The sequence below is a fragment of the Micropterus salmoides genome, unplaced genomic scaffold, assembly GCF_014851395.1.
Source record: "Micropterus salmoides isolate LMB-PRFRI ecotype aquatic unplaced genomic scaffold, ASM1485139v1 Ms_hic_scaffold_19, whole genome shotgun sequence".
NCBI classification, from domain to species: Eukaryota; Metazoa; Chordata; class Actinopteri; order Centrarchiformes; family Centrarchidae; genus Micropterus; species Micropterus salmoides.
The window spans coordinates 15381817-15397531 of record NW_024041039.1 but is presented as its reverse complement, the minus strand read 5'-3'; the positions used below and the strand labels follow the sequence as shown (position 1 = coordinate 15397531).

The 15715-nt window shown below is 40.4% G+C and overlaps 1 protein-coding gene and 1 long non-coding RNA gene across 3 annotated transcripts in view; both read left to right on the top strand.

The window, feature by feature from the left end:
• Positions 1-15715, top strand: part of LOC119910514 (ribosomal protein S6 kinase 2 alpha) — a 112045-nt gene that overhangs the window by 39609 nt on the left and 56721 nt on the right. The window lies entirely within an intron of this gene.
• Positions 11871-12633, top strand: LOC119910519. The gene is made up of 2 exons (XR_005445636.1): positions 11871-12213; positions 12344-12633. It is a non-coding gene; the product is annotated as an uncharacterized LOC119910519 (long non-coding RNA).

The window sequence follows — 15715 nt, the reverse complement described above, 5'->3', positions numbered from 1 at the left end:
CCAATTGCTCACGTTGAAATCAAGATGATTTACGAGACTGTAGCAGCCCAGAAAAGGCTAGCTTCAGGAGCAATAGAAAGAAAAACACAAACAACTTACAGAACAATGAACCCAAAAACACGGGTCAGCTCCTTTCCCTAAAACATTTCCTGAAACAAACTCTGTGACTTAATATAGCCATTCCCTTCGGACCCTGCCCTGACCCAAGTTTGACCATGTCCTAACCAAACCTGTGGTCACTCGCTGTCTCAGTAGGATCCTCACTGATGACTCTGAACTCTCAGCAGCGCTTTGGCTCAGTGGACCCACTTCATCAAGTCAGGAGATTGCAGAACAAAACGCACACACACACACTCGGGCGCAGTCTCGCATGCATGTACAGAAACACCCAAATGTACTAATACACACACATTTGCACACTATAATGCTTTCTCAGCATACTGTAGCAGGCTACATTTGCGCAAGGGCCAATTCAAAGCAATTATGGTCTTCCTACCAAAACAGGTCTCCTAAGACTCTGTCTGTCCAACTGCTCTGCACAAAGAGCTTTATTTTACTGAACCCATCTTTATAAATCATGGATGTTACAGCATAATTGTGATGTATATTGTCTTGTGGTTACATCTTACCATACTAGATTGGATGCATTATGCAAATACTTTCAAGAATGTTGATGAGCTTTGAGATTGTGTTCACTGTCTGCCATCCTCCCCTCTGTGTCTCTGTTGTGTTTACGCTGTGGTTATTGTCTTTCTAAATCAGAAATTTAGGGTAACAGACTGTTGTCTCTTTATGCATGTGTGCGTGTGTGTGTGACGGAAAAGGGGAGACACTCGTGCAGACTTTGAGTATATGGGTACATATCATTTTCCATAATCTTTCTTCCCCATCTAAAAATGTCAAAGTCATAATGTTCTACCACTATTAACACAACACTGCACAGAAGAAGAGAAGGGTATTTCACTTGGCAACATGTGCTTTTTATGACCCACTTTCACAATTTCCACAAAAGTGGAAAGTGTTCATCCAGCGACTTGAGTTAATTTTGTCTCTACACATTTTTGCTACACAGGAACACAGGGGAGAGCCCTTTGCAAGTCACATGTGTATTGCTTACGCAGTGTTTATGATGGTTACATGATTTGTGTGGTAAGTATTTTGATTTGTAAATATAACACTGTACCTCTAACATCAAACAATCTTGTCAAGTATTTAATGTGCACATCAAATTGGCTGTCAAATTCAGGTGTGAGTTAATATTGAATGCTGATGAGAGAACACGTGTTGCACTCCAGTCAAAAAGACATGAACTATGAAAGTGATACACATTAATTTAGATTTTTAAAAGGACACGTGGCTGTTTGTTTGTAAATTATGGGATCCAAAATTGACATTAAGTGTGTTATATATATATATATATATATATATAATAATGTGTATAAATAATTTAAAGATCTTCAGTAAATCATCTCTGATGTCAGAAAAAACATGTTTTTCATATTGGATAAAACATTATGTTACACTTAAGTTTACTAACTAACCAACCAAAAACTACCACTGCCACTGCTGCGTGGCTGTTAAATACCTCTGGATAAAACATTACCTAACATTCTCTTCCTCTGTCAAAACACACTGTCCTCTGAAGCTTGCAGCTTTGTTCTGGAAGGACTGTGGGTGCCTCGTGTCAATTTATTGCTTTTAAACTTTCATTACTTCACTGCTCCCCACACAAAACACACTTTAATTTCTGAATAATTCCTTTTTTTTCACGTGACTTCTAGGTTGGTTGTTGTTAGGGTGTTTAAGAAATCAATTAATGCGGAACGATAATTAAATGTCTGAGTGGTTGATGAATCAGAGATGTCGTATAGGCCCCACCGCTTTTATTCTCTGTCTCTCTGTCTTTCTTTTGTGTGTTTGTGTGTGTGTGTGTGTGTGTTGTGTGTGTGTGTGTGTGTGTGTGTGTGTGTGTGTGAAACACATATAGGCCTATAAATATACATCTGCAACAGCAACACAAAGGAAAAAGACCTGGCACCCTCAAAGGAGATTAATGCCCAGGGTTATTCTCAGAAGTGAGATCTATGCCACAACCACACTGCCAAACCCTCTAACACACACACACACACACACATGCAAGCAGACCAATGACGACTGTATGAGCGAGTGTTTCCTGGCCTTTTGCTCCTCTGTAAGGGAGTCTTACCAGGAACGTGTCTATCCAAGATCCACCAAATCTGTCTGAGGTTGGAGACGTAACACCTAGCTTGACTCCTCCGTCATTTCCTACAGTAAATGCCTCGTCCGCCCCGACTCTGTCTGCAGTTCCATGAAAAATCTGCCATGACCAGAAATGGGTGGACAGGCTTAACTAAAGCTGTGTAATTGTTGCAATTATTGGGAAGACAAATCAAATCATAAGGACTTAGCTTGTCTTGAAAAGCCAGATATGTGGGTACCAGTGTGCTGCCTGCTGACATGTAGAGCTGTGACAACCACTTGCGCAAGGCTTGTCAGTGCCTTCGTTGAGAAATAGATTTTGACTCAGCGAGTTGATTTGCATTTGGGGTTTTAGGGGTCATTATCCAGTTGCTTGTGCCGAGTGTAGCCAGTTTGTGAGAGCAGAGAAATGAAACACAATGCTTGGGCCAGGGATTACTGCAAAGACAGATTTCCAAACCAGTTTTGTTTGAAGTGTCTCACACACTTTGTCCTAAGTGTCACTCTTGATGGCATTTCAACCCTTGGATGCTCTTTAAAAGTGAGATACAATCAAGTTCTGATGTTGGATTCCAGTAAATGTTAAGTTGTCGAGTCTTTTTGGTGTGACCGTTTTTGCATTTCCACTTCTTCTTCATTTAATGATTTCCTGTCTTTCCTAGAGTGACTTTCAACAAGTTCAAGACAACAGATGGAAACTTGTTACATAGCGGCGGTGACAGCTTGACGTGAGAGTTTTGGTGTCTTGATTTCAAATGTTTTGTGGTTGTATTGCATTCTGGTCTCCTGAGGCAACTGTCAGTTAAATATTAGCCTCTGTGCCTCGTTTAAAATGAATCCCTCCCTGTGTGATTATTGCATTCACATAATGGTGGAAGAATCTCAATAAGAAAAAGTCAGCTTTCACTCTACTGCACGGCAGACGTTATGCTCGTGACAAAAATAGCAGATAAGAGAAAAAAAACAACAGATTTCAAAATTCTCAAAGATGCAGCATTCTTTTTAAAATGTGCGGCTTGGCCAGAGATGCTACCGTTCGCTCTTGCCACATGAACTGCTCAGTGTGGCGGATTTCCATTTTTAGGTCACTCAAATTCACAGTAACTTTATGTTCCTGAAAATGCGCTGCAACTCTTGTCGCGTTTTCGTTCAGTTCAAAGTCACATCTTGGGGCCACGTCTGACACAGGAAGCAGGTGAGGAAATGCTAGGACACTAATTGTTGATCTGCGGGCGCCTATGGCCTCATGACCTTTCTAAACCAAAGCTGCAGATATGAGGTTTCACTTTCAAACAATGCTTTTCAGTTGTCTCTGACACAGATGTTTATCACTACCCTATAAGCTGCAGATACTCTAAATGTCAACTACTTTGCAGTCCTGAGGAGTGCTTCTTCTCCTCAGCGCAACCACAACCAGCTTTAGACTGACACTGCATCATCCACAATAGGCAAGGCAAGTTTATTTGTATAGCACATGTCAACAACAATGTAATTCAAAGTGCTTTACATAAAACATACAAGCAACAGGGAAATATAAAAAAAGTTTTTAAAGAGTTATTTGCAAAATAAACAAAAAAACGTTAAACAGAAAAAGAGTTAAATAGAAAACAATTAGATTTAGGACAATCAATCTAAGGCCTGCACAGTCTGCAACATTTTTTGGTACCAAGTAAAGTGAAGTCACCTTGGATAGCAGTGACGTCTGCAGCTGCATTCCAGCTCAAGTGGTGCTCTCTTATGAGCAGGGTTAAAGAGAATCTTCATGGCGGTTTGTTTGATTGAACACAGTCTTTCACTTGACAATGTGGTGAATAATAAAACTAATGCACCCTGCTCTGTGGGAAATGTTAAGATGTTCAATAAACATCCAGCCAATCTGGATCAATGTCTGGTCAGCGTCAACAGGCCGAGACAGGGAGGCTTAGCAATGGCAGTGACACACACCATAGCTAGGACATCTGAACTTTTCCCCTTCTGGCAGTATTAATCTGCGCGTTGTTTAAACTCATTGAGAACGAGATAAATCTGTCAGTTGGCCTGCCTGCGGTCAGTGAAGCGAGGTAGGAGTGTTAACGTCGCTGGAACACGCCGGCCGAGGATTCCCTTAAATTCACAGTTAAGACGAATAACAGTTGTGTGGAGCAAGGGTGTGTGTGTAAGGTTGAAAATGGTTCTGTGTGTGTGTGTGTGTGTGTGTGTGTGTGTGTGTGTGTGTGTGTGTGTGTGTGTGTGTGTTGGCTGGAGGGACTGCAGTGACTCTGAAACCAAAGAGAGCCCAGCCCACTCCCACAGTGGAAAGAATGATGTGTTATTCTGTAAATGACACTATTGACCAAACAGATGCTTGACTGAGGTGAGACACTGTGTGTGTGTGTGTGTGTGTGTGTGTGTGTGTGTGTGTGTGTGTGTGTGTGTGCGCGTTCGTAAGTGTAGGAGAGAGACAGCAATTGAACACATGTGTGTGAATCACCTTTGTGCAGCAGTTTGCTATCAAAATATTTCTATCTCAGCTATGCATGTTTGTGTGTGTGTGTGTGTGTGGGGCGGGGGTTCATGAATTAGTGTTGCTGCAGATAGTGCTGGACACCATCAGTGCGGCCTCCTGTGGAGTGTTTGTAAATCTTCCATCATCTGTTGTGGTTCCGGGGTGCGTGTGTGCTAAGTGAGGGGGCCGTCCCCCTTCTTGCATCCTCTCAGGGTGCTTTCTAATCATGTCGACCACAGAGGAAGTTGTTTATGATGTGTAGGTGTATGTCCATGTGACCAGCCAGAGTGTCTATATCGTGAGATTGCAGGTGCAGATGCATGCCATGTTTTGGTTTATGAGCGCGTAAGTGAGTAACTACAGTGTGTGAGAGTGCCTCAGCAAATGTTTTGCATGAGAGTCTATCTCCCTTCATGTGGTCACTGAATCTTGCCACAGTTAGCATAATTGTGTTTACAGTAAAGCTACTGCCTACTTCTGACTGGCGGTGGAACAAACACTTACTGGATCAGAATCACACCAGAGGCCAAGTGCTGGAGTGTGGGATTTCAACAGTGTGCTTTCAGGTTTCAAGAAAACACAAAAGACCACTTCAACATTAATCCAGTTTACGTGGTCAAATTTAAATTTCATTTGTTTTTATGAAATGAGTAAATCAACCCTAACCCAGACAAGCGAGCAATGCTTCTTCCACAGTATCAAGGCCCAAAAAGTGTAAGGACATGCCCACGCTGACACACAGTGAAATGGCACCTTGTTCCTCCATTTTGGTTTGTTATCTACCAAACTATCATTTGGATATTCTAAAAAAAAAAAAAAAAAAACACTTTTGAGATTTCTTTTTTTGATTACATATAAAATAAGACCAAACTAGATTTATACTTCGGCATTAAATGGAAAGGCTATACCAATGTGTGTAGACTATGAAGATACCACATAGGAACCTCAATTAGCAGTGATCGGATTGGGCTGCTTGTGTTTTCTGATGGTGGTAGAGATTATTGAGAGTGAAAACAATGTAATGAAGTTGAAGAAAGACTCACAGTATCCTTCTCTTTTTCAGTAACACATCTAGCAAAGCCACTGTCAACCTTCTGATCACCACAATCCCTGCTCTTTATTAATGAATGACAGTCTGTAGTCGCCTATTATAGTAGCACGATGAGGCCAAAAAGTAATGTCACCAGTAAGTTACCTGGATGTAACTCCAGCCCACCATCACTTCATATCACAAAGTAACAGTGATCTGTGAATTTGCAAATAAACCAACATCACCAGCTAACCTAGCTAACTATGTACAGTTTGTGAGTTTTGAATCAAACTTGACTCCTTGATTTCCTCAAACGCTCCTTCTCTATTTAAATATAAATAGTGTCATAGGCTTGAAACTCTATATCCCAAACTCTTTAAATTAAAAGCAACAGTGTTTAAAGTGAAGAATTGTACTAATACTTCACTGCTGTTTCTTCCCAACTCAAATACTCAAACAAGAAGAACTTGTATAAAAACCTGTCTGTACAGTCTGTGCAGGTTCTATTCTTGTTCGTGGTTACTGATCAATAATCTGTCTCACTGTTTTAAGCATTGGTGGATCTATTCAGTCTTAATTCCCCCAATCTAGACACTGTCTCCTTAAGCTGCCTGATGTTTCATATAACTATCAGACTGTTAGCCATGGGGCCAAGGTCAGCTTTGCTGCCAAATCTGTCTTTCTGATACACCCTTCAGGTTTTTCCATCATCCTGTCCAAAATAATATGACGAGTGAGTCAGTCCATCCGATAATAAAATCCCGCGATCAGAGTGACAAGTGTTGAGCTTGAGCAAATTTTTACATTCAGGGATGTCGGAAAGCTCTGGAGGTGGATGGAACTCTGATTGAGATTGATTGATACCTCAAACCACATTCCCTGCTGAGACTTAATTTTTCCTGTAAGCTGCCCTGATTCTGTTGATTTTGAAACTTGAAGAAAACCCCTAAGGCAGATTGGGGGAAATAGATACCTGTTTGCTAGATTATGGTCTTAACCGTGAGCCAGCAGTCAACACTCCATACACTGACATCAAAGAGAGATTACAAGAAATCTATGAATACTATGTGTTTTCCCACGTCCTCATCTGTCTTTGAATGTTGCATGAGTCGCAGTGCTGTCAGTGAGTTCATCACCCTGGCTATATAATTCTAAACAGCTGTTTTTACATGCTTGTGAGTCTATGCATTCATGTAATCCTGTTTATATCAAACCGTGTATGACTGTGTGTGTGTGTGAGATTCTCTCCCAGACTGACATTAATCCCAGCACACCACACCACACAGACAGACGGTTGTTGATATCTGGATTCCTCTCTCTAATCTGCTACCGCTGCTGTGGTTTACTGCAGACAAACTGACGGTTCGCTGCAGGGAAACGGCTCTACATGACATGTTTGTTTCCAATCAGTGGAAGGATTAACTAAAAATAAATAGGGTCTTCTTTCCCAGGTGACACATCTCCGGCATGTTGCCTGCAACATACACACATTGCCCCCAACTTTTAAATGTGGTCTTGCTGCTGGTTAATCCAGCGATAGGTGCTGCATTTAAGTTTGATCCTACCTCAAGGTCGACTGGATTCTGGTAAAAAGATGTTTGGCAAGGGTGCACAACCGCATGTCAATAACTCTGTGTGCAAGATTTTACTAGCTCTCTGTGTGTGTCCTGTATAAGTTTGTGTGTGTGTGCATATGCATGTGTTTTCTTCTTTGAACATCACGCTCTTTTGTTTAAATGTCATGACTGCTTTCAGTGAAGAGTTAGAGCCATTTGTTTGTCTTCACTGTTTCACAAACACCTAGGTCATCAAGGTTCATAGTAGGAGCAGCATGTTGGAACCAGTGACGAAATTCAGTTTGGGATGCGAAAACAAAGCTTGGGAAGAGAATGAAAGCAAGAACCAGAGAGACTACAAATGGGATGAGAGACAGAATCATAAAGGATTGCATAAGGAATGATGAAGGAGGTATTTTAGGAAAATCACGTCATGTCACTGTGATCAAATGACAAGCTAGATAAATGTCTACTTGAGGATATTAGGCAATTCTTTACTGCTGCACCTAATCACCTGCAATCATCTACAGACTTGCTTTTAATGCTAGAAAATGTAATGTAATGTAATCAGATAACTTTGATTCAAAGCAAAGGAAAACATACAGTAATGAAAATGACAGTCTCCATTCTGTCAACTTTGTGAAGCCAATGGATAGACAATAGTTTTGTTTTTTTTGTAGCAGGCAGAGCATTATTCCATTGTTAAGAAACATATCGGAGTAATCTGCCACTCAAGGACAAGTGTGGGTTGCAAGGCTGGTTCCTGCAAATGGATGACAGCCGCTCTGTGACACGGAAGTGAACAGGATCATCTGGCTAATGAGTCCCCAAACAAACATCTGTATGCAACGGGAGCCAGCGAGGCTGTGCAGTGAGTAAACCTCACTCCCCGACATTTTAAGAAATGCATTGGCGACTGATGCAAGTGTCCATGGGTTTTATCCTCTTCGTCAGAGTGTCCGCGTCCCGTACCCAAGGTGCCAGTTCGATTCAGGACCGTGAAGTACAGATGTGGGTCGGTTACATGTACAACTAAGTCCAAATCATCATGGAAGATGTAGTATCTGACAGTTACTCTACATGCAAGAAAAGAGTATAATCACCTTTTTAAACCTGGCTAAACATCTATCCCTCATCTGTTTTTTTTACATTACATTAGCACATATACATATAAACAAATGCTAGAAAGTCTGGGTTCATATATAAAATCACTGGTTGAGCATGACCCCAGACTTTCTAGCATTTGTTTCAAACATTATTTTTATGGCTGTTGAAAGGAGGCCACAAACCCACAATATTGCATTTTATGAGATCTTGCCGCTTATAGAGTCTGTGCAGAAAAGTAAGTATTGCATTGTTTTTTTCCATGTATCTTAGGAGACAAACGGAATGAGAAGCAACATGGGTAAAGAGGTATGATCCAAACTGCTTTGTGACAGTGACACATACACTTGGACTTAATTATCAGTGTTTATAGATGTTTTTTGGTTCATTGGTGGTGATCAATTAAAGTCTCTTCAGTTTAGTTATTTAATAACATGCAAACTCCTAAAGTGTATGAACATGTATTGTCTCCTGTTCATTAACTAACAAACTTTCAGGTTAAATATGAGGGAATGGAATGTTATCACAGCTAATTTGCATATGAAGGGAAGACATCCTATTGTAATATAGCGTTCATCTTAATTAACCACAGATGTAAATGAATATCATCTGTATGTAATCCAGTGGTTTTGGTTTACAACTTACTGAGTGTTTTTCCAGGAACATGACTAGTAACAACATAGAAATAGTAGCCTCTCCCCTTGTGTCTTTTCTACATTTGCATATGTTCTGTGAGCAGCAATTCACATATATATATCATCTCCAAGTTATTGCAATTGTTGTCAATGTTTTATTATAATTATCAGATTTGTTTCTTCCCTTTACTTATATTGTTTCATAGGCTCACGAGATTTTTAACCAGCATCAACATAATCCTTTAACATCTTAAAGCATGTTTTATATGCTTCATTGGGTTGTTGCTTTTGCAAATAAAAAGACAAATAATCATCGCAGAATTTCAGTTGTCTGTATACACTGTCATGATCGCAAATCAGGTGTTGGTTTATGGTGGGATGCTGTCAAGGGTTTATTTCAGGACAAAATGATTAGGAACGAACACACACACACACACACACACACACAGAAAGGAATTAAACACATGACAGAACTGGATAAGTGAACAATGAACATTTCCTTGTTTACTTTAAGTTAGAGTGCAGAAGTCTGTGCCTATGTTTTCTGATGGCTCATCGTTCCTGATTTTGTTCCAAATCCATTTCCAACCACAGCTTTCTCTTTATGAACCCGATCAACCTGTTATGTTACCCAAGCTTTCCAGAGAATTAAATTATATGACAAAAGGTGACAGCTCACATGTAGGCTTTGAATGTCAAACTTGTACTCATTTTGGTCGCATTCAACTAGAGTAACAATACTTAACATTAATGTTTTACTTGCTGTACATTCCTCCAACATCACACCGTATTTGTAAAGAGAGGCTACCACGCACAGAGATCTTTGGCCGATTGTCCCTTCTCACCGTCCACAACGTAATATGAGAATTCATCTCCTGATGTGCCCAAACAGCAGACAGTCCAAATATTCGCTGACAGGCTGCGAGTTCACGACGCTGCAAAGGGGGGAAAGCAGTGGGAGCAGATAAAATGAAACTAGATTACAGATATAAAGCCATGTGGATCTGACAGACATGCTGAGGACCTTCCTGGTAGTGCTATGTCTTGGGGGTTAGGATGTTCTGTGTGGTCGGATCAAGGCCAGCCTGAGAGAAAACTGCTGCTGTAATCGGAATATCTGTTTTGTAGCGCTGATAAAGATCAAATCTGATGCATTGCATTGCAGATGACATCGGCCTAGTTTGACAGAGAGTCAGAAAGATTGCCAACCATGATATTGATTTCCATATGAGTGTAAAGGGGAAGTTTTGTCATTCGAGTTATGGAAAGTAAAACATCTTGGTACGCTGCCTGTGGCATGTGGTCACAATTTAATTACACATCTTCCAACTACAGTAACTTGTTTGGCTCCATGATGTAGACTAAGATTACCCCCTTCAGTGTTTGGCCCCAAACAACTGTTCATTCTCTCAAATACAATCCTAAAAAGAGCATGAAATATGTAACTACTAAAATCTACATAATGACCAACAATTTTATTGTCTCCATAGTTTGTTACACAAAGCAAGGATTATCGAGATTATAATATTTAAAACTACACAAACAGCCAGCTGGGGGATAGCCATGACTGTTTCATCACGACCCACTGGCCAATCAGACAATCAGCCAACCAATAACACAAACCACCAACCAAAGGGCCAGTCGATGAGCTGACAAGTCAGTGAACTAATGAGCCAACTAACCAAAACAACTACTGGCTGACAACAATTACTTAAGGAGATCAAGTAATTCCAGTAACAAAAATTGTTTCTTAATGGTGTGGTGCCGAATAAAGAAGAATGAATACCTTTGTTAGGCCTGACAACGCCACCTCCTAGTAAGGGCAGGAGGAACCCTTTAGAACCCTTAACATATAAGGTTGTGTGTCGTGAACTCTGATTCCCCACGATCAGGAACAATTACAAAGAGGCATGTAAGGCAAAAGTAAGTAAATTGTATTAGAAGTATATTGTTAAAATCCCCGTTAAAATACCAACAGCATAAATAAAATTAGCCTGGTAATAAATTTGTTGAAAAAAAAAAAAAAAAAAAAGACAGTGTTGCTCTCCTCAAGGTAGGAAGGTCAAGTCGGCTCGTACACACCACCCCGATCAGCGACTGTGGTAGACAGAAGAGGGAGACAGCAGACCCAACACCAAGAAGTACATGCACTATACACTCAACATCTAAACTATTCACTACACACTTACCATGTAGATTATTCACACAAAATAGCATGCAATGTTGAAGTTGAGTATACACACACACCACTATAGAATCCCAGTGTTAAAAATAAAAACGTTATAAATATCCTGACCTAAAACTCATTGATACACAGATAGGCACATGTATATCATTTACCAGTAACTCCGGATCCCTACATCCACAGCTGCTGATTTGTGACCATGTCAGCTGTAGACTGAAACATACAAATAATCTTTACTAAACAGAACAAACCACAGGTTAAGAAAATGCTATTAGCATAGCAAGCATCAGTAACACACAGACAGGCGGTCACATAAGTGAAAACAACCTAGCATTAGCTGAAACTATTCAATGCTACACCATACAGCTTGCAATGCTGACAGGCATTACCATCAATCTTCTCCAGTTCCCTCCATGGAGGACGGGACACTCATTTCTGCTGTCACCCTGCAAGGTGTGCTCAGTGGAAAGCAAAGGACTTGCCACTGAGACTAGTAAACCTTTTATCACTTCCTGATTAGCTGCAGGTCACATGACAAGGTCATATGGCCATGCATGTGCACCAGTCACCTGCCTTACCACAATGGCTTGAAGCTTTGTTTCTTAGAAGTATACAGCGGACTGTTGCACCGAAAGCTGTGCCTCTATCTGTTTATTCACTGCAGCAGGAAAAGCAGAAAAGCATATTTTTTCAATAGCTTGAGACAGCAGGCGTAGGGCATTTTCTCGTGATAAGTTAAATAATCATCAAATTTGATGAGAATTGATAAGTTGTTTCAGCTCTACTGTCAGTGGAACACAGCGTCACAATGATTATAGGTTAATGCCAGCAGAACAGCAGTGGCATGCCAATACTTCTTCCACTGAAGAAGCACTCAAACATAATGCAGCAAGATAATTATTCGGGCCGGGATTCTAGCATAAGCCGAGGTCAATCTCAACACCCTCACCCTGACTGTAACTGTTAAAAAAGAGAGCTAAGTGTGTTCAGTTTCAGAAGTAAGTCAGGTCCATAATTAAGGTTAAATACACAGTTTTGTGCAGTTTTGAAGTGTTTTCCTCAGAGCTCTGACTGGAATTCTTTTGGCTTTGGTAGCTCTGACCAACTGATGTTACTTCCACTTTACAGAACGATCAGTATGTAGCCCTCCTCCATCCCATTCACCTCCTGCTCATCAAATCCAGGCCCAGTTCACGCTCAGCAGGAGTCTTCTCCTCATCACATCCAGATCCTCTTCTCATTCTCTTCATCCCTTCATCACCACCACCAGTATCTAGACTCCATCTGGGGGGATTTCTATACCTTTGCGGCTTCACCATCTATTAAAAATGTCATCACGATGGTGTCTAATAGCCAAGTGATATTTTTTTGCATTCTTGTATCGATGTATCACATGTCAATAAATAATTGTTGTTCACTCAGTCAAATCTCTTCTGATTGAAATTATGACGTGCTGAGGGTGGCCCTGAAACATATTGTTTTTTAAATCTAATCAACCATGTCATTTGCTATGTCATTTTGCAGCACTTGGCTTCTTCACTTTCGTGCAGGGAGCTGACAGTCTCCAGATGGCCTGACTGGCCACCAGTGCTCCTGATGGCCAGGCCTGCAGCATCTTAAGAAGGCTTGAGCATTTCTGAATAAATAATATAAATAAAAGAAATTAAATGATCAACAGTTGCAGCAAACGAACTAACACTGACTTGTCAGATGGTCAGCCAAAAGTGACCTTATGACAAGCCAACCAGCCAACCAGCAACCGAGGACTAGTCATTCAACAAACCTTTAGGTCAACAAATCAGCCGACCAAACAACCAAGCAGCCAATCCATCTCCTCGACATGGGATGGAAAAAATACGAGAGGAAGGCAGAGAGGGATGAAATCAGGACCATATGAATGACATTACAGCTAGTCTCAATTCTGGGTGTGTTGCTTGTTGTTGCTGGTGGTTTGGGAAGTCTGGGAGCCTCTGCTGATTTAGGTCTCATATGTTGACATTGTCCTGGCACGACCCCTTTGACTGAGTCATCCCCCTGCCATCACTGCATTGCAGATCAGACCCACTGACTGACTGACTGACATTCAAATATTAACAAGACACTCAATTCCTCTTAAGAATTTCCAAAGTCTGTTACCACTGAGGGCTCTGGGTTGATCAGATGGAGGGCTCTGAGTTGCAGGTGTCCTCATGAGGATTAGTGTGTTAATCAATGATACTTATAACTCTGCCCAGGTGTCACCACATCTTAATGGAAGCTACTTGATCCATCTGAAACGTTTTATCCAGGGATTACACTGAGGATTGCTGCCGCATGACTCGGATGGGGATTCCCTCTGTTTGTGCATGTGTGTATCTATGTGTATGTGTGTGCATGAGGTAGTGTGGTTGCAGGGATGCATGTATCTGTGTGTGTGTCTGCCTATGCCTGTATTGTCTGTGTCTATTAGTGCAAGTTCAACCACAGTCTTTCCTGTTTTTAACTTTATTAACATTCGCTATTCCTCTGGGTATAATTTGAAGTCCCATGATTAAATATGTGGGCTAGCCAGCGATCAGAACCCTAAATACTGCAAATCTTTAGTCAAAGCAATGGGGATTTGTAGGCATACAATCTAATTTGAAAGGAAAACATTACATTGCATGAGCCCCGTGAGGGAAGTTAGAAAACGGAGAATGAGTAGTATGAGTACAAGATGGAAATGTGCAGACAAATGACAACATTGTCAAACAGAAATACACTGAACAAAATTATAAATGCAGCACTTTTGTTTTCGCCTCCATTCATCATGCAAAAGGCCTATTTCTATTTCTCTCAAATATTGCTCACAAATCTGTCAAAATCTGTGTCAGTGAGTACTTCTCCTTTGCCAAGATAATCCACCCATATCACAGGTGTGGCATATCAAGATGCTGACCGGACAGCATGGGCATTGTACAGGTGTGCCTTAGGCTGGCCACAATAAAAGGCCACTTGAAAATAGAAATCATCTGAATAGACAAAGATCATACTGCCTAATGGTATGTCTTCCCGCCTTGTTGTCATACATACCCACACGCAGACACCCAACTGCATGCTAATAAAAATCTGATATATTTATAAAATATAACATAATATACTTTGTCAGGGATAGAAGAAGTCCTGCACTTACACCCATCTTTGTCTCAGGTGTTTTCACAAGCAGGTTTAACCTGATTCCTATCAACCTATGCTGGGAAGTAAATCCAGTGTAAACTTTGATGAAGCCTCTTTTTATATTGGATTGCAAAAATCATTTGAAAATTGTCAGCAGAACCCAAAAAAAAGCCTAATCCTCACAGCCATAGCTGCCTTAAATAATGGGCCTGAGAATGTACTGTTGTCTTTCATTGTACGTTGTAAAAGGAAAAGGAAAAGGGAATATTTCCTTATTTACAATAAAATAAAGTCTAAGTTTAAGTCAATAAAGTCTAATTAGTGCCAGTTAGAAGAAATACCATTCTGAAAATGAGCATGTTTTAGCGATGGTCAAAACAGATTTTACAAGGTTACATTTAAATATAAGTAAATGTAAACTAATAGATATGTGTATGTATGTAATAAATATAGGATTTCTTCTTTGCAGCTTAGTCATTATTAGCGCATTTCTGGTAAATCATAGTGTTTTTAATGTCATGAGCTGTATCTGAATTCAGAAACATCGTCTGACTATCTTTACATATTGGTGTATTGACTTTGTGTGGTATTCAAAAATGTATGGAAATGTTTGTGTGAAATTTCCTTTCCTGAACTAGAGCTCAGATTGAGACATTTTTCTTTTGGTTTCAGCACTGGCCAACTATTGGCTCAGTGCTTGTGAGACTCAGCTGGCTTGCTGGCTTGTCTAGTGTGCCAGCAGTAAAGAAACCAACTACTGGGGATTTCTGAACAAAATGATGAGTGTGTTTATGATAAGCAATTTGATGATATGCCTTTTTCTGTGCTTAGGGTTGATAAATGTTAGCTGCTAATGGTGGCTCATATGAAGACGCTCATTATTTGGATTGACCCTACCAAAGAGCCACAAACACACATACTTACAGGCAAAGTTACACACATTCACACCTGGAAGTTGCCCAGTACAACCACAGTCTGATCTGTTGGACACTGAGCAGCTCCACAGGAGCAAATGGAGGTTAAGTTCCTTTCTCAGGGGCACCTCAGTGGTGGAAACATTCCTGTTCCCATCCACATAAAATGTAAGCACATTACAGGGTATTGTTGGAATGGTTGAAAATAGTCTGTGCTTAATCGTAAACAGGAAAATATGACATTTTCCTGCCATTATTGGGTGTATTAGAAGCATTTTGTGTGAACATGTAACATTTAAGACTGGCATAAAATCAAAGAAAATTTGTGAAATTACTTTTTGTAAGGTTGATAAAACAATCTCACCACAAGTTCAGTTTTTTATCTGTTCTGGAGCTTTCCGTTGTATCACACAATTTCCATTTTCTGAGCACTAAAGATCAATTATTATAG